This window comes from Prionailurus viverrinus, chromosome B3 (genome assembly GCF_022837055.1).
Source record: "Prionailurus viverrinus isolate Anna chromosome B3, UM_Priviv_1.0, whole genome shotgun sequence".
Classification (NCBI taxonomy): domain Eukaryota; kingdom Metazoa; phylum Chordata; class Mammalia; order Carnivora; family Felidae; genus Prionailurus; species Prionailurus viverrinus.
The window spans coordinates 69,822,982-69,842,743 of record NC_062566.1 but is presented as its reverse complement, the minus strand read 5'-3'; the positions used below and the strand labels follow the sequence as shown (position 1 = coordinate 69,842,743).

The 19,762-nt window shown below is 43.8% G+C and overlaps 1 long non-coding RNA gene across 6 annotated transcripts in view; it reads left to right on the top strand.

Moving 5' to 3' along the window:
* LOC125167665 (uncharacterized) overlaps positions 1 to 19,762 on the top strand; it is a 247,781-nt gene that overhangs the window by 15,422 nt on the left and 212,597 nt on the right. For 5 of the 6 annotated variants that reach the window (XR_007152876.1, XR_007152875.1, XR_007152873.1 and 2 more), the window contains exons 1-3: positions 6,081 to 6,232; positions 8,893 to 8,924; positions 9,819 to 9,905. This is a non-coding gene — a long non-coding RNA (uncharacterized LOC125167665). Of the gene's footprint in view, positions 1 to 6,080; positions 6,233 to 8,892; positions 8,925 to 9,818; positions 9,906 to 19,762 lie in introns of those variants that run through there. The other variant, XR_007152874.1, reaches the window with a different exon arrangement.

The window sequence follows — 19,762 nt, the reverse complement described above, 5'->3', positions numbered from 1 at the left end:
TGCCCTAGGGCATTAGGACTTAGGTTTCTCATGGAGACCAGGGTCTCAAGCAACACCTGAGCTCCTTCCTTTTCTTGGCCTGACTCTGTTACCATAAGTGACCCATAATGACTTCTTGAGTCATGAGTTTTGACGATGTAGACCATAAATAATTGGAGTTCAAAGGTGAGACCAGAGCCCTGTGGGTAGTATTATGTTGAGTTATAATGTTATTAGCTGTACTAAGGTCTAATATGAACCTAGATTAGGCAGTGAGCCTGGAAAGAGAAGACTCTTCAAACATGCTCTCTCCCTCCTTCTGTATCAGGGAGCTCTGCAAGGCAGGGTGGCTTGGAATGGCCGTACATTTGAGTAATGACTCTTCTCTGTAGTATGGAATTGGAAAACCTCCATTTCAAGAAAAAGCATACTTTAGATCTTATAAACAGTGATTTAAATAACAAAGGTGAAGGAAGTATGTCTGCCCCATCTGATATACAAGAGATCTTCTGATTTGGCAAGGGGAGTCAAGGTATTGAGTGAGTCTGGAATGTGTCAGAATTGATGGGGTAGAGAGAGAAGGTAAGGGTGCCTTGAGCTCAACAAGATAAGCATAGGGACCTGTCGGTACAGAAGAGCACAGGAGCCACTGGCTCTCCTGTCCTCACTCTCACCATGCAGGGCTGGGTTGGGAGGATGCCTAGGAAATACTATCATGCTGGAGTTTAAATGTTCGGGAAAACATTTTCTCTGATGCAGGCTTGGCCTGTACATTGTCTGACTCCCGTGTTTTGGAGGTTGCCGGGGACAATACATTCCTTTGAGATTCTGGTTTCTACCCTTAATGGACCAGGCAGAGCCTAGTTTTCTTGGGCCCCTGCAGGCTGTGAGAATAACTGCATTCCTGCTTGAAACCCCCAGCTTCTCTCTTTGGCTAGAGACCCTTCTTTTCTTCCTGGCTGGATCCGGGGAGGCTGAGAAGTAGCATTCAAACTTGCCATGCTGCAACTGTAGCTTGTAGGACTGCATCTCTGTGTAAAGATTCACTTAGAGTTTCTAGTGTGGAGCTACAAAATGTATCCTTATTTTAGATCAGGTCTCTTTGCTGTATGTTCTTGTGTACTTCCCTTTTGAAATACTTACACTAAGATTGTTTATTTAAACTGGTTTTCTGCTGTAGACTATGAGCAGCATGAGATCAGGAACTGAGCCTATCTTGCTCACTGTTGTATCCCTATTACCAAGTACAACAGATTCCTCCTGGACACTTCAAAGAGGGGACTTAAAATGGAATTGAGGGGTGCCTGGGTGGCTCAGTCCACTTTGGCTCAGCTCATGATTTCACGGTTCATGAGTTCGAGCCCTGTGTTGGGCTCTGTGCTGACCACATGGGGCCTGCTTGGGGTTCTCTGTCCCCCTCTTTCTGCCTCTCCCCTGCTCTCTCTCAAAATAAGTAAATAAACATTAAAAACACAAAACAAAACAAACCAGGGAGTTGATTACATGTAATGGACAGAGGTGAGAAGCTGAATGGGCTGGAGAAATAATCAGGTATTAGTGCCAGCAGAAAGCTGCTGCTACCATGGAGACTCGAAGGACACAGGAGAGGGATGGTGTCACTAGAATCAGAAACTGAGGCTGTGCCATGGCGAGGACTGCCAAGGACCCTGATGGGAGGAGCTGTGTGGTGAGGAGCTGGGTCCATTGCAGGAAAATGATACTCAAGGTACAGAGGGATGGGAAAAATAACCTGGCTTCTCTTGCTTCCCAATGTCCAACCTGTTACTGTTGCCTTCCATGGGCCATTCTAACCGGAAGGCAATTGGAGAGGGTAAAGAGGGAACAGGATTTGCAGGAGAAGGGCAGGGAAGAGATCTGAGAGCAAATAGGCAATGACTGGCACAATATGAAGTAACAAATACTCGTTGCTTACATGAATGAATAGGCATGGGTGCCTGGGTGGCTCAGTCAGTTGAGCGTCTGACTTTGGTTCAGGTCATGATCTTGTGGTTTGTGAGTTGGAGTCCCGTATCAGGCTCTGTGCTGACAGTTCAAGGCCTGGATCCTGCTTCAGGTTCTGTGTGTCCCTCTCTCTCTCTGCCCCTCCCCTGCTTGTGCTCTGTCTCTCTCTGTCTCAAAAACAAATAAAAAAATTTTTAATAGAAAAAACGAATGAATAGGCAAAGAGACATGCATTAAGTATTGGCTGATCAATATTTAAGGGAGCCACACCCTCCCATTCACAACCTGTCAAAACTATCCCACCCCTCACTTTTCTGCCAGTAGCTGCTACAGATGTCTTCTTGAGCCGCAAATTTGGACAGTGTAAGCTAAGTGTAACTGAAGTTCAAAGGATAGACAAGAGCCCTAGTTCATTCTGAATTGCCTGAGTTAAAAAAATGTTCTTCTGCAGGGATTACCCAAAATACTAGTAAAGATGTAGGCTGTTTAACATTACCCAGTTTGAAATCCAGCCTGGTTTTCTTGAGCCTCAAATCTAGCAGCTACAGGGATAGCGTGCCTCAAAATGACACAGGTCACCATTTCTGAGGCAAAGACCTAGCCAGTCCCTCACAGGTAGGTGCGTGGTTAGGGTTTCAGGTCAATGGGGCTGAGAGGCTTTCTTCTCATTTGGGCTCCTGTACCCTTTTGGAGACATGGAAGGCTGCAATTCTACAGTGTGTCCACTAGAGGGCCACAGGGCCTCCCCTCAGAGTCCAGACTGGGTGGAGACTTGGTACCTCACCCATATTCCATGGGGGCGCTGCTATGTGGGGTCTAGACTTAGGCACCTCATGTGTTGGAGCTGATCTGGAGTAGCAGAGATGCCATGATTCAGAGATAGGAATTTCCTATTCAGTTTCCTCACTGTCCCTTTTGCTGGTTCATTTTACATTTAATAACAGTTGATTTAAAACATTTACAAATGAAGAAATCAAAGTAGGAAGTGTGTGTGTGTGTGTGTGTGTGTGTGTGTGTACACTCCTGTGCATGTTCATAAATACATGTGGCTATTTTGATTTTTTTTTTAATCATTTATTTATTTTCAAGAGACAGAGAGAGACAGAGTGCCAGTGGAGGAGGAGCAGAGAGAGAGGGAGACAGAGAATCCGAAGCAGGCTCCAGGCTGTCGGTGCAGAGTCCGACACGGGGCTCGAACCCACCAACTGAGATCATGACCTGAGCAGAAGTCAGTTGCCCAATGGACTGAGCCCCCACATGTGGTTATTTTGAAGGTGAGGTAGCAGGGAGTGGGGATAATTGGGGTCACATCAATCAATGCCTAAACCTACAGCTTAAATATTATTTAATGTTGAAGAAATTCAGAGCTGGAAAAAGACCTTGGAAATAATTTAGCACCTCCCTCATTTATAGCTGGAGAAACCAACAGAGACTTTGCTGCTTGCAAGATGCCTGGAAGGTTCAGAAATTTTAGGAATGTAGTTAATACGTTGAGTTATTAAGGGGTTTGTGGTAAGATTTTCAGTATTCCATGCTTGCTCCCCTTTTCTTAGGTTCCACCTGAACTGTTAAGACAGCAGCAACAAAGCACAAAAAGACATTTTTTCCAGTTTTCTGTTGAAAATGTTTGGCTTTCTGGTTCTAATCCCATCTTTGGTCTTTGTGTTCTTTCTGGAAAGAAAGATCGAACCAGAGGATAGAAAGACCCGACATTGTAGGAAAATTATCCAGGAAGATGGTGGAGTGAGTAGAAACCCAGCCAAACTCCTCATCACAAATTGTATTAAAATCAATCAGAAATTTTACTAAAGAAATTTCAGCAGTACCACAGAGATCAGTCACTAAGGTAACTTAAGGGAGAATGCATTAAACTGGAAAAATTAATGTGGCCTCCCTGAAAAAGTGTCATCACTCAAAAAAGAAAAAAGGAGGTACAAAAAACTTTATTTTAATTAATCCTGAAAAAGAGCAACCACGGGGAACCACACAAAGAATTCAGAAAACAGTTGGAGCCCCTTTTCAAAGAAACGGATAACGATATCCTCTCAAGTGAGAGAAGGTCAGAATTAAAAAGAATGAAGGTAACGATCATTGTAAAAGACAAACTGAGGTTGTTGTTTAAGCTGTACAAAGAAGAAATTGCACTTAAATCAGTTTAAAAAACCCTAAAAAAACTTTCAGCGATATATCCAGAATTTCAAGAAACTAAGCTAAGAAATTAAACGGTTCAGGAGGGCCATTCTGGGGAATAGAGCTTATTAGCATTGCAATTTCTTCATAGTTAGATTTCCCGGATAAGTAGACAAAATAAAAGGGACTAAATCAATAATTAAAGATGCAGTAATATATTCTCCAGAACCAATAAGAGGGTAGATTTGAAATGAGAAGAACCTATGGTCTCATAGAGTCCTTACAACATTTCAAGAGCGACTTGTGATTTACGAGATAGCTCTCACACTCGTGCGTGTTCTCATTTGCCCTTCACAACAACTATATGAGGTAGACAGATAATATTATTCCTTCATTTTGCTGACAGAAATTAGCCTCTGAGAGGCTGAGTGGTTTGTCCAAGGGATATAACTAGTGAGTGAAGAGTCCAAGTTTTGCTCTCCAAAGTGGGAGGATCTTATGTACATTTTGCATACTAAGGAAAAAACATCTACAATAACATGCAAAAAGAAAAGATCACTTAAAAGTGTTTTTAAAAATGTTTATTTTTGAGAGAGAGAGAGAGAGAGACAGAACATGAGCAGGGGAGGGGCAGAGAGAGAGAGGCAAACACAGACTCTGAAGCAGGCCACAGGCTCCAGGCTCGGAGCTGTCAGCGCAGGACCCAGTGTGGGTGTTGAGCTCTCGAACTGTGAGATCATGACCTGAGCTGAAGTCAGATGCTCAACTGACTGAGCCACCCAGGCACCCCTGGAAAAGATCACTTTTAAAAGAATGCAAATTGGAAAGACTATTGCCCTTTCTAGTAACATAAAAATAGCGTGGTGAATATGGAAAGATATCACCAAGGATGGGGGTGGGTGGAGAGAGAGAGAGACAGAGTGAGAGAGAATGTGTCCATTCATTCATAACCTTGCCAAACTGCCCTCCATGTGGGATGCCACAAAGACCTCTTCAAGGTCCTAGAAACCCAACCAGTCATCTTTTTCCAATTAGTTCTGAGGACTGCTTCTAACAGAAGTCTGCATTAAACACAGAAACCTAAATAGGTGGCATTGACCTGAATTATCTATTCTTATCTTTTACATTATCTATTACAAAAACATGTAAATGAGAACAGTATGAGAAAGCATTTTTTTGTTGATAAAATACAATTATTGTATTTGATGGAATGAGAGTAAGATGTATCCTCATTCCTGTATGAGGCATTACAAACTGCTGTCAACTTTCTAAGAATTATTTGGCTAAATATGACAGGAACTATCCCCTACACGCAATACTACCAGTCTGGGAACTTATCCTAAAGCAATAATGCAAAGAAGAAAAAGTTATATAGGTGGCTATACTGATATTATTTATAGTTGTTAAAACTTGAAATAAAAACCCAGTAATTGGGTTTTAGCCCACATGAATATTATGTAAGCTATTAAAAAATAATGAAAATTAAATGTGTGTATGAAATTAGCGATGGGAGTAGAACTAAACTTTTCACATTACCCTGATTAAACAACGAAAACAGTGTGCACATAGATAAAAAGTGGAATGCCATTCAGGGAAATGACATGAATTCATTTAGGGAGTGGGATTGAAGCTGAGCTTTCTAATTTCATTCTTTAAATAATTTTTTAATTCATAAATGATTAAGAAATGACCAATGCTGAAACATGGCCAGTCCCATCCAGGTCAGAGATTTGTGGCCTCTTTGGAATGGTGAGAAAGTGCTCATAGGCATGGTGTCTGAGTAGGAGAGTTGAGGCCTGTGGGCCTGGGGACCAGGGCTGAGAAGAGACCTAATTTACCCTCCGTCGTCATCGTCATCGTCTTCTTCTTCTTTTTAAAAATATTTTTAAATGTTTGTTTATTTTTCAGAGAGAGAGAGCATGTGCACACGAGCTGGGGAGGAGCAGAGAGAGAGAGGGAGAGAGAGGATCCAAAGCAGGCTCTGCTCTGATAGCAGAGCCCAATGCGGGACTTGAACTCACGAACCTCAAGATCATGACCTGAGCCGAAGTCGGATGCTTAACTGACTGGGCCACCCAGGCACCCTGTCCTCTATCTTCTTTGATGCCTTTTGAATTTTGTATCCTATGCATGTGGTACCAATTTTGAAAATGATATCCAGGTGCGACAAATCTCCATTGACTATGTTTCTGATTCCAGAATTGGGCCAAATGGTCGGATGATGGGACAGAATAGTTAAAATCAGGGTGGCCTTGGAAAATCCAGAGCATTCAGTCAGTGTGCCAGATAATTGGAAGGGTGAGCAGTTGAAGCCATCCTGAAGGTAGACAGAGGGCAACAGGTAGGGGGTGGGCCCGCCTGGGAGTCCAGTTGAAGTGGCGGAGATCTGGGAATCTCAGGGTTGAAGGCCAAGGAACAGAGAGCTGCAGTGCGGAGGTTGAAGGTGAGCAGAGCCAGTGACAAAGTGCTTGTGTTGCAGATGGCAGGAGAGGGAGGTGAGGGAGGTGTGGGCCGAGTGGCAAGGGAGGCAAGACTACCCCATGAGGTATGGTGCAGATGGAAACCAAGGGTAGGGCATGGAGTGGAGCCAGAGACTCTGGGGGTATGAGGTGGGGGACACTACAGAGGCTCGGAACAAGGGGAGCCTACTGGGGTGGGCTGCTGAGGCCAGGGCGAGGTGGGAGGAAGCAGATGCACCTGACTGGGTCCAAGGATCCGGGGCCAGTGGTGCTAGGGTAGCTGCAGATCTTAACAGTTTCTTCTCTTACATAGTTGGCAAGGGAGAAAGAGTAGGATTAGCATTCAGAAGGCCTAGGTTCAGGTCTTGCTTTGGGGACCAGCTCTGTGACCTTGATCACTGTTCTGTCATCCTCAAATATGGGTCATATTACCTGGAGGCAGAATGAGGGGACAACAGTGAGCCGGGGAATGGGGAGCTACGTGCTCTCTGAGCTGTACCTACAATCAGCACAAAACAGCTCGAAGCAGAGAAGTGCCATGTCACATGAAGGAGGCAGAAAGGCCACTTGAGATGGACTGAAGCCTGAATAAAGACCTTAACTTGTTAGAACAGGATTTGAGGAACCGCAGAGCCCTGAAGAGTGGCAGGTGTCTACACTGGCTAAGCACTGCTCGGGTGAGGGAGAGGTGTAGTGTTTTTTTTTTTTTGCTGACAGGGATGCATTAGGCTTCTCTGACCCCCTCAAAGCCTTGAGTCACGGTAACCTGCTCGGCAGGTAACCCTCTTGTGACCCTCTGTGTGGCACTGTTTGGCTTCCCACATAGCCTGCCCCACAGGCATAAGCCTTTCCATTAGAGGAGGAAAACACCCGGTCCCTTTGAAAGTTGTTTCTCATTGTTCACTAAAATAGTTAAAAACAGCAACTTCGGGACCACGTTCAAGTTCTAGCTCTACTCGCTGCTTTCTTCAGCTGCCACCAAGGTGCTTGGTCTTTGTGAGGAAGTTAAACTAAGGCTGCGTTGGGTGAGGGCGTTGCCTCATTCCGTGACTAGCACTGGGCCAGGTACACTGGCCTAGCACGCCTGCACCAAGGCTTTCATCTGGGAGCTCCCCTGAATGTACTCGGCCCTCATCCTGCACGACAATGAGGTGACAGTCATGGAGGAGAGGATCAGTGCCCTTACTGAAGCAGCGGGTGTAAAGGTTTCAACCTTTTTGGCCAGGCTTGTCTGCAAAGGCCCTGGCTGATGTCAACATCAGGAGCCCCATCTGCGTAGTTCAGGGCTGGTGGACCTGTGCCCTGCACTGCTGCCGTCTCAGCTGAGGAGGGAGTAGAAGCAAAGAAGAAGAAGCTGAGGAGTCTGAGGAGGACGTGTGCTTTGGTCTGTCTGACTAAACTTCTTCTGTAACCTGTTCAGTAAGAAGCGGAAGTGTTAAAAAAAAAAGTTCTGGCTCTGCTTCTTCCTAGCTGGTGACCTTGGACAGGTGACTAGACCTTCCTGTGCCTCAGTTTTCTCATCTATAAAATGGAGATGTTAATAGTACTTGGCTCCTACTTGTGAGGAATAGTGTGGTAAATCATGTAAGAGTACTCAGCGCATGGCGCATAGTAGGTGCTGTGCACATGCTGTGGTACATGTGGGAAATGACTGACTTGGCACTCTTGTTTATCCACATTGCACTCTGGGAGCTTAGAGTCTCGGAGATGCTGGCACCCCTGAGAGGCTGTCCCATTCTCTTTGTGCTGGTACAATCAGGTTTCTGAGCCTATAAGTCTGAGGAAGACATTCAGCCAGGGTGACTTCTCCAAAGTAATGCCTTGTGGGGACCTTAGGCAGTGACCCAGAGGGCTGCCTCTGCTTGCCTCCTGCGTTCTTTCCTTTCTTCCACATCTTAATGCCACTCGGGACTGTTGAGAGGGCTGGACGGGATGTCTGTAAGCCCTTGCAGACAGCAGGCATAAATGATACATGATAAATGAATGAATGAAATTGCCTGCTCATCCCTTCTTCCGGGGCTGGCAGTCCCCAGGGAGACAGACATGTGCGGATATTGTACAGCCACATATGAAGAGGAAGGAGGACTCTATTGTATCAGAGGAGGGAGGCAGGGGGGAGATTTTGTTTGTTTTGAAGAAAATTCCAGGAGTTTCCTAGAGGGAGGAGCTTCCAGATGGAGGAGGTGGTTTTCGTGAGTCTTGGAGGGGTGAACAGGCTATAGGGAGCTGAGGTGGCTACAGCCTGGGTGTGTGTGGCAGAATGCTGGGAGATGAGGCAGAACCATCTGATGGGGGCCAGATCCCATGAGTATGAAAAATGACAAATTGTGCTGTGCTAATAGGTTTTGATTTCATCCTACAGGCAATGGGGATCCCCTGAAGAATTTCAGGCAGGTGAGTGACAAAAAGGAATTTGCATTTCATTTATTTAGTTAGTTTTTTAAATGTTTATTTTTGAGAGAGACAGAGCGTGAGCAGGGGAGGGGCAGAGAGAGAGAAAGGGAAACACAGAATCCAAAGCAGGCTTCATGATCATGTGAGATCATGACCTGAGCGGAAGTTGGACACTTAACTGACTGAGCCACCCAGGCGCCCCAGGAATTTGCATTTTAGGTGTGAGATCCTTGAGAGTCTGACAGGTGTTTTTTTTTTTTTTTTTTTTTTTTTTTTCTTTTTGAGAAAGAGAGAGAAAGTGAGAGACAGAGGTAGAGGGAGGAGTAGAGGGAGAGAATCCCAAGGAGGCTCCATGGCCAGTGCGGAGCCCAATGTGTGCCTCTATCCTGTGACCCTAAGATCATCACCTGAACTGAAATCAAGAGTTGGCCACTCAACCAATTGAACCACCCAGGTGTCCTGAGAGCAGAGGAAGTGTCTTATCTACCCTTGTGTCTTTAGTAAGAGACGTAAAATTTTATTCATGGTAAGAAATCCACATTTGGTAAATGAATGAAAGACAGCAGTGGTGGCTATGGAGGATAGATGGGTCTGAGGGAGACCACTAAGGAGGCCAGGTGGGGGCGCTGAGCGTGTGAGCAAGGGGAGCATTGGGGCTTGGGAGGAGGTGACCACATTTGAGACTTGTAAAATTAGACCTTTAGGTGACTGGCTGTGGTGGGGGCACTGATGAATGAAGACAAAGCAAAGATGGCTTTATGATTTCTAGCTAGGGTGATGGCAAAGCTATTAAAAATTGAAAGAAACAAGGGGGAAGAACCAATATGCTAACATCTAGGACAACACCACAGTATGAAGTGCTCAGTGGGCATAAATGAATTTTTCTTCTCTCAGAATTTTGCCTGAAAACAAGGCTGTCATCGTTAATGCTGCTGATAACTCTTCTGAGTCTTTGAGGGGACCCAGAGTTTCAGTTTCAAGGTAGGATTAAAGAAATCACGTTGCAATGATCACCTGTATTATTTTAGGTCATGTGTATAATGGGACATCTCTGGAAGGGGCAAGTATAAGCATATGTGTTTAACTATTGAACTATGAACATTACGAATACACGACTGAATGGAATGTCCGGAGATTTCCCTTATACCCTCTACTTCCCCACCCTGTCCCCCCTGCCACAACCTCTCCCACTGTCAACATCAGCCACCAGAGTAGCACATTTGTTACAACTCGTGAATCTAAAATTACTCTAAAATATAAAATCTGTTAGTTAAAAAAAACTCGATACAAGTGTATACTAGTATACATTGTGATTATATGCATATACAGCTGTGTACAGCTATCTGCAGTGGAGACAAACAGGACCATCTAGGGTGGGATCCTGCCTCTGGAATCTCTAAGTTGTGTGGCAATGAGCCAGCTCTCAGACTCACTGTCCACAGGACTGAGGGCTCTCAAGTTTTCGAAGGAAGCTGAGGCATATTAGAGAATCCCCCTAAACAGTAGGCACTTAAGATGAAAACTGTTTGGTGTGCATATCTAAAGTATTTATTCTGGGTTGCCTGGGTGACTCAGTGGGTTAAGCGTCTGACTTCGGTTCAGGTTATGATCTTGTGCTTCCTGAGTTAGAGCCCCACATTGGGCTCTGTGCTGATGGCTCAGAGCCTGGAGCTTGCTTCGGATTCTTTGTCTCCCTCTCTTTCTGCCCCTCCCCTGCTTGTGCTCTGTCTCTGTCTCTCTCTCTCTTTCTCTCTCAGAAAAAAAAAGTTTATTTCCCCACATGCCTCCACTTTTATACACCTCTCCTAAAATGGCAGAGAACAAAGGGTGGGCACTGTGCTGGACATCTCCACAGCACATTCCATTCGTCTGGCGCCAACGCACATTGCTCCAATAGGAGGCTGGCAGGGCAGGCCGCTGGGCCTGCTGACTCCACCCCCTGTTCCACCTGCATTGAATGATGCTGGTTGGTGTCCATCCTGAGCCCTTTACAGAACTGCTATGTTGTCTTATTCCAGCTCCTGAGGAAATAACAAGTGCTTTCTGTAGATGAAAAGACAAATTGGCCTGTGGCCGACAGCTCTGAAGTCCACTGCAGCGAGCAGAGCAAAATTTACTGTTTCATCTCACAATGCATGTGTTTTAGCTCTTTCTACCACCAGATTTAACAAAACTCTAACGTTAAAGTTAAAGTAGCACAAGGATTTTATGAAGATCCTGTATAATAAGTTCCACCCCACATTGCCCCATTCCCAGAATCTAAGAGACTGGTGTTTACTTTTCTAACTATTTCCGGGGGGGGGGGGGATTTTTTAGATCTTTTTCTCCCCAGGCCTCCCAAATAATGGTGGTGTATTTTCTCTCTAATGGCATGGACAGAGGCCCTCTTCTGCTGACTTTATTGATCAGGTTTGAGTTAATGGTAGTGGTTTGTTTGAAGTAGGTTTCTGTATGTGTGTGTTTGAGGGAAAATACATGCAAAGAGGCAGGTAGAGTAGTCCTTTGGGTTCTTGCTGTGACCAAGAGGTTTTTATCTTTTAAAAAAAATTCTTTTTTCTTTGAGAATAAAAAATTATGCTTAACAATCTTAGTTGGCTTCGTAGTGGGTCCAATTATTGGGGGATAAAAAAATCTCATCAATGACATTTTCAGGTTTAGTATGACTACATTTATATACTTAGAAGGACCAGTTGTATATAAAAACACCCATTTTGATGAAAACTGTAAATGCTTATTAAAGCACTTTGACTTCCTTCTTTTCTGGCAACTGCTACCTAAAAATATCTCTGAATACTATGTTAAGGGAAAGTGTTTTGAAAAAAGTGGAAAGTTATATGAGAAGGTTCATAATCCCAAATCTCATAAAAATAAAACAGAGGCAAAATATGTAAATAAGATTGTGTGTGTGTGTGTCTGTGTGTGTGTGTGTGTAAATTATATATGCCATATATTTTCTACCATCCACTCTGCAATAGAGAATATTATTCTTATATACTCAGGAACACAATTAGTAATGATGGATTTTTAAAGAGCTCTAGACATCTTGATAAGGTCAACCAAGAATGGGAACCTATAGATAAACTTCATCTTTATACAAAATAAAGGAGAGATTTTGAGAAGCTCGGGGAGGGTCTACTAGCTCTTTCTGTACCCTGTGGTTTTATGTGGTTCTTATAAAACCTGTTCAGGCAGAAGACAGCGGTGACAGGGTTATAGAACCTGGGGCTGAATCAGGACGAGGCTTCAGACCCTGAAGTGCATGATCAGGAGCTCAGCACCCAGTACAACAAGGAGGAAAGTGCTAGCCACACCATGTCTTTTCTTTCTCCAACTTCTGAACATTGAAACACATTTGGTTTTTATGTGTTTTTCTTGGAGGAATGGTTGGGATGCCTGACGTGGTCAGGGACAGAGGAAAGTGGTTAAGAAAGCATTTGCTACAAAGCGATGGGAGAAAAATTGAATTGCTCTGTGCATGGCTGGTTGAGTTCTTCCAGCTGTATCTATGATAAAGAGAATACACAATTGGGGATTTTCCTCCTGGACAATTACTATTACACGGACTACCAGTGGGATCCAAAGCATTGCCACTTGTGGATGGCTTGAAAGAGAAGCATTATTAAGAGTCATTTGTAATGGGATTTTACTTCTGGTTATAAAAAATTTGATAACCAAATTCACAATACAAATGATTAAAAAGGCCTAAAGAGTGTTAATGGCAGAATTTGGTAAATGATGTATTCATGAATACCAGATCTTTCTAATTCATGTGCCTTGCTTGGGCAATATTGAATATGTAAACTATGATCCATCTGGACTCAAACAGGCCTTATTAAGACAGCATTTTGGAAAAGGAGGTTTCCCCCTGCTCACTACTGCTTTGAAGTTTTTGTTTGTCTGTTTTTTAGATTTTTAAAAAAATTTTAAGTAATCTCTACACCCAATGTGGGGCTTGAAACCACAACTCTGAGATCAAGAGTCACACGCTCCACTGACTGAGCCAGTCAGGCACCCCTGACTTGAAGTTTTACTGTAATCAATCCTAAAATATACTCAACAAAATTTCTTAGATGAACCGATCTCAAGCGCAACTCAACGTTTGCTAGTTTGTTAGCAAGGAAGCTACGGAGTGTGCTGATCCAGAAGGGGTGTGAAAGGAGGGGTTTGTGTTGGTGAATGCTGCTTCTGTCATCAGCTGGTTTTGGAAAAGTTTAAAAGGCTGTGGTTTCATTTCAGAAGTCACTAAACATCGAGCGCACATTGGTTGTTGAGGAGGAAGTTTGTGGCAGGATATTATGAGGTGACAGATGTGCTGACGTTGAGGTCAGGGAAGGCGATGTTTCCCAGACACACATGACCAGTGGCTGCACTGTGCCGAGGAGTGGGAATATCAAGGCTTCACCCTCAAGTGGTGTTAGGGCCCATGCAGAAAGCGTGAATGGCACTAAGTCTCTGGGGGCTACATGGGGTCTACCTGGCCACCAGGTAACAAGATCTGAATTTTGAGCTGCCCAAAGCCAGTGGTTTTTCTCAAATGTGGACACATCTGCCTATATCTTAGCTTTGGGACAAGATGTTTTACTCCCTTTGACAAGAGGTTCTTTGATTTGAAGTTAAGGATAACTAAAACAAAATATGGCCTGGATTCTGTTTCATCCCCTATTAGTCTGACCCCACCTGGTGTACTGTCATCCAGTTCTGGCACCCGCCACCCAGAATTAGTGCAGACTCCATGAGTTGAGGGCTCGATCCTCCATAAGGGTGCTCCCACTTCAGACGCCAGGCACACTTTGGGGTTCCCAGGCCACCTGTGCTATTGACCAACCGGTTACAAATTTGGGAGGTTCCCACAGCCCCCTCAGGCTTGATAATTTGCCCAAAGCACTATAATTAAGGACTACACATTTATTATAAAAGGATACAGAACAAGACCAGCCAAATGAGGAGACATGTGGTGCAAGGTCTAGAGGGTCCTGAATGCAGTTTCCCTGCCTTCTCTGGGAGAATCAGAAGCTGTTACCCTCCTGGCCCAGCCATGTGCTCATCAGCCAGGAAGCCCTCCTGAGCTTCAGTGTACAGTTTTTATTGGGATTTTATTACGTAGGTGTGATTGATTAATTCATTGACCAAGTGATTGAATGTGATCTGCAGCCCTCCTCCCCACTCTGGAGGTAGGGCTGTTATTCAAAGTCCCAACCTTCTAATGAGGTGGTTGGTCTTTCTAGTGACTAACCTTCATCCTGAAGCTATCCACAAGCTGCCCCCGCCCCCCCACCCTCCAGCTCGTCATCTTATTAGCATAAACTCAGGTGTGATCCAGGGGCTCATGACTAACAAGTACACTTCTATTACTTGGGAAATTCCCAGGATTGTAGAAGCTCTGTGTCAGGAACCTGGGACAAAGACAAGACAAACTCTGTTATAGCATGAGAAGACAGGTGATATGGGCATGTTTCTGTATAATGAACTTTAAATGATATACAGAGGGTTCCGATAGGTCTTCTAAACTGTAGCCAGCACACAGAGAAAAGTCGATATGATGACCCAGCAAGAAGAGGGCCATCTGCAAGCCAAGGAGAGAGGTGTCAGGGAAAACCAGACCTTCTAATACCCTGATCTTGGACTTCTAGCCTCTGGAACTGTGAGAAATACAATTTCTGTTATTTAAGGACCCACTCTGTAATATTTTGTTATGGCAGCCTTAGCAGACTAATACAGTGCCTTTGCTTATGCACTTCCTCAGAGTTTGCTTTTCTAGAGTCTTTGCCAGTTGTATTCCTGAGGAGACTCTAAGATGTTCTACAAGATGCCTGCTGCTAATTTGTCAGCGTGGGGATGGTTTCTGACTCTTTGTAGGTGTGAGGACTCTGCCCATGCTGCTATTCTGCATTGACCCTTCTGTGCTCGATTCTATCCTTTTTTTTTTTTTTTTTTTAAACGGCTGTGCTATCTGAGGCTATTTCTTACCTGCATTTTGTGAGACTTCTTGTTCATCCCATTAAATCTGTCCTGTCTGGAGCCGCCCCGGGGCTGCTTTCATTAAATGGTCTTATGTCAACTGTCAGGTGGATTAGTCTTGTCAAGTATAATCATTCTGTTGGGAAGCTAAAGGAAACAGATGCAGAGGAATTAGGTAAATTCTACCTGAGCACATGTAGCTAGTTGGTAAAATAAGTGAAATTTGAATATCAAGCTCTTACCTCATGTTTAACTCTGCTTTCCACTCTACCCGTGAACTGTCTCACATTTGTGAGTTAAATGAACAGAAACATTTTGTTGACAGTCTTCCCACCTCTCTCAAAATGTGTGGAACCAGAGCAAACTACTTGTCCTGTTAGTGTCACCTCATTAGATTCTGGGAACTGCAAGAAACGGAAGAAGAACTTAATAGCAATAAGCTCGATTTTTCTTAACATTTCCCTTTAGAGGTTCTGAGCAAAGACAGCAAAGGATCCAGATCACCCAAAAGTGCCAATTAAGGGAACTTGACTGCATATCCAGATAACAAAACTGCTACCAATTATCCAGAGGTTTCTCTTCAGTGTCCACTTTGTAAAAAGTGGCTGGTGAATTCATCCATACCAGGCGCTGATGTTTATACCTTCTATTTTAAAAATGAGTGAGAAAGAAGACCTCAGTTTTCCCTTCTGAGAAAAGAGAGTGTTCTAAAAACATCTTATTTTAAATTACTTGCTTATGGACACCCAAAAGATTCCATAAAAGATGGGAGGTGGATATAATTTAAGGGAGATGTAGTTCCAAGTTGTATGAGATTAAAAAATAAGGATGCACAGAAAGCCTCCAGCTCTTCCAGTCAATCTGATGGATGCTTGAGTTCTTCCCTTGATTATCTTGTTCTTTAGCCAGCAGTCCTCATGTTGAAACGAATAGAATGGAGATGATTAACTCAGAAATAGGCAGGTCATCTGACAAAGAGGAGGAATAACCATCTGCCAAGAGGACCTGTCCTACTAAACCTTCTGCATCTCCTCTAAGGTTTAAAGACATTTGTGTCTTTCTCATGAAGCCTCTCCAGAGTCTTCACACTCAAGCCTTCATGCCGGAGATACCTGCTTCCTTTGTTCATATTCACACAAATCCACAGGTACTGTGTTTCATGATTTAGAAGAGTTTTTCCCTTTTTAACAAGGATCCAATCAGAATAAGATCAGCAACAGCAGCAGTTTTAGAATTAATCATTTTGTTTGTTTTGTTTTTAAAGCCCAAGTTAATAGCCCCTTCAAAATAGATCTCAAAACGGAATGGACCAATTGTACTCAAAATTCTGGTGCACAGCCCTGCACATCACAAGGCACTGTCTTCCCTTGCCGTATTTCTAAATAGTTATAGATGGTGTTCTCAGTTTGTGCGTGTCATTAATAGAGGAAGATGGAAAAGCAGCTTAGCTCCTTGTCCCTTTCTTCTGTTGGCTCCTATACCCGGGGTCTTCTTTTTGCCCCTCCAGATCTATCCATTCCCAACCAGGGAGGCTGGTCCATATGGATGCCATCAACATACTCTGATGCCTTCTGGCTCTGGGTGGGTTTGGCTAAAGGAAGCCATCATCAGGAGACAGAGATGATGGGTGCAAAAGAGGTGGAGGTGTATTCCAGAGGCTTGCTTCCTTCTAGTTCAAGAGGGATGGCTGCATCCTGCTTCCAATGAGTGGCCCTTTCCCTATAGCTGTGCTCTGTGGGTACTCAGAATCTCCCTTTCCTGAGACCCTTCAGGCCTAGAAGGTGGTAACCAAGGTAGGAAGTTTCCATTGTTGGTTTCATAAGCCCTGCCTAAGCCTCTGTAAATAGTCCCTTTATCAAAATCTCAACTAGCCTGGTTTGCATGAGCCATCTGTTCTAGATGGGTCTGATACCATTCTTTGTGTTCCTCTCTCTCTCTTTTTGCTGTCTCTCATTCACCTTTGACCCTTTCCTCTTCCCTAATTTCCTCCCTCTGACTACCATTCTTAATTTCTATGCATATCTCTTTTCCCTGATCTTCATTTTCTCTTTTTCTCTCTGACACTTATATTCATGCTTTTCATTACAGTAACACTGCATTATTTACCTTATTTCGGGGGGTGGAGATGAGTTTCACTTAATGAAAATCTTAAATAGTTTTGAAAAATATAAAAGCAAGCTGTTCTTGCTACCGGGTATGTAAAATGGTATAACCACTTTGAGAAGCAGTCTGGCGGTTTCCTGAAAAGTAAAACACACATTTATAATATGATCTAGCCATTCCATTGATAATTATTTGCCACCCTCACCCCAAATTGAAAGCATACAAAGGATTTTACATGAGTATCCATAGCATTTTTACTTATAATAGCCAAAAATGGAAACAACTCAAATATCTGCCAGTAGGTGAGTGTATAACAAATTGTAGGATATCTATGCAATGGAATACTACTTAGCAGCCAAAGGGAATGAACCATTGAGATATACACAACACGGATGAGTCTTGAAGTAACTAGGTTGAGGGGCATCTGGGTGGCTCAGTCGGTTGAGTGTCCAGCTTTGGCTCAGGTCATGATCGTGGGTTCGAGTGCCGCATTAGGCTCTGTGCTGACAGTTCAGAGCCTGGAGCCTGCTTTGGATTCTGTGTCTTCTTCTCTCTCTGCCCCTCACCACTTGCGCTCTGTGTGTGTGTGTGTGTGTGTGTGTGTGTGTGTGTGTGTGTCTCAAAAATAAATAAACATTTTTAAAAAATTTTAGAAATAACTAGGTGGAGTGAAAGAAGCCAGACAAAAAAGGTGCATCCTGTAGGATTTAATCTATATAAAATGAACTAAGTGACAGAAAACAGATTGGTGGTTGCCTGAAGGTGGCAGGGGGCTGAGAGAGGCCAGGAGAGAGGGATTATAGAGGTGCATGGGTTAACTTTTGGAAGTAATGAATATGTTCACCAACTTGTTATGATGGTTTCACAAATGTATACATGTCAAAACTTATCAAATTGTGCACTTTAAATATGTGCAGTTATACCTCAATAAAGCTGTTAAAAATAACACACAGTGATGGGCTTAAAGATGGTCTATTATTAACCAATTACCATAGATGTAGTGGTTTAAAATAGTATAAATTTACTCTCTGATAGTTCTGGTGGTTTCAGATAGTTGGTTCCTTTTGGAGGTTTTCAGAGGAGAATCCATTTCCTTGTGTTTTTCAGCTTCTAATGGTTATCTGTGTCTCTTGACTTGTGGCCCCTTCCTCCACCATCAAAGGACATCGCTCCAATCTCTGCTATCATCATCACATCACCTTCTCCTCTGTAGTAAGAGCTCCCTCTGCCTCCCTCTTATAAGTACACTTGTGATCACATTTAGGGCCCATCCTGATAACTCAGGATAATCTCCCTTTCTCAAGATCCTTTGAAAAAATTTTTTTAAGTTTATTTATTCATTAAGAGAGAGAGAGAGAGAGAGAGAGAGAGAGAGAAAGAGAGAGAACGTGAACAGTGGGGAGAGAGAAAATACCAAGCAGGCTCTGCACTGTCAGCACAGAGTCCAGTGCGGGGCTGGAACTCACAAACTGTGAGATCATGACCTGAGCAAAAATCAAGAGTCAGATGCTTAACAGACTAAGCCACCCAGGTGCCCAAGATCTTTTTTTAAAAAATTTATTTATTTACTTATTTTGTGTGAGAGAGAGTGCATGAGCACGCACATGAGTGGAAAAGGGGTGGAGAGAGAGGGAGAGAGATAATCCCAAGCAGGCTCCACACTGTCAGTACAGAGCACAGAGCCCCATGTGGGGCTCAATCCCATGAACTATGAGATCATGACCTAAGCTGGAATCAAGAGTTGGATGCTTAACCAACTGAGCCACCCAGGCGCTTCCTCATCTCAAGATTCTTAATCACATCTGCAATGTGATCTTTGCCATATAAGGAAACATTTACAGGTTCTGGGGATTAGGACATCCATATCTTTGGGGACCATTACTAAGCCTGCCTCAGATGGTGTACTGTTTGCTCTGCAAAAATTCATGTTGCTTAGTGTCTGGGAATAGCTTCTCTCTTTCTGTTTTGCACTGAAGTATTTATAAGTAGCCCTGGCTCTTGAAGAAGATAATTTCCAGGTTGGATACTCCCTGAAAATCTCACTGGGCAGGAATCACTAACTGTGTTACTTCTGTGCACAATACTGGCATCCCCAGTCTAGCAGCCTAAACCTCTCAAACCCATTCTTGCGTGGGCCATGCATTGTTGCAGAGAGGGGCTCGGATGGCTAGGGGAAGGATGATCCTTTAGACAAATGTTGCCATTCTGCCCAAAGCTATTCCCTATTTTATTTTTTTTATTTTTTATTTTTATTTTTTTTTTTTAATTTTTTTTTCAACATTTATTTATTTTTTGGGACAGAGAGAGACAAAGCATGAACGGGGGAGGGGCAGAGAGAGAGGGAGACACAGAATTGGAAGCAGGTTCCAGGCTCTGAGCCATCAGCCCAGAGCCCGACGCGGGGCTCGAACTCCCGGACCGCGAGATCGTGACCTGGCTGAAGTCGGACGCTTAACCGACTGCGCCACCCAGGCGCCCCTATTCCCTATTTTACAGGCTCCTATCTGCCCTTTGTTAACTCGTCTCTAATCATACCCCCTCTTTAACATACTATCTTTTCCAGTCTGACTGGTGAGGTGCTAGGAAAATGCTCACCACCTCACTCTCTGTAGGAAGCAGACATCAGGGCCCATTTGTAGAGATGCTTCTAGAGAAGCTGCTGAGATGGAGCTGTCATTCCTAAAAAAGGATGGACCCTTGGGCTTTGCTGACCCTCAACCCTACCTAGCCTCTTGGAGCTTTCTCAGAGGAGTGGAGAGGCTGTGGATAGGGTTTGG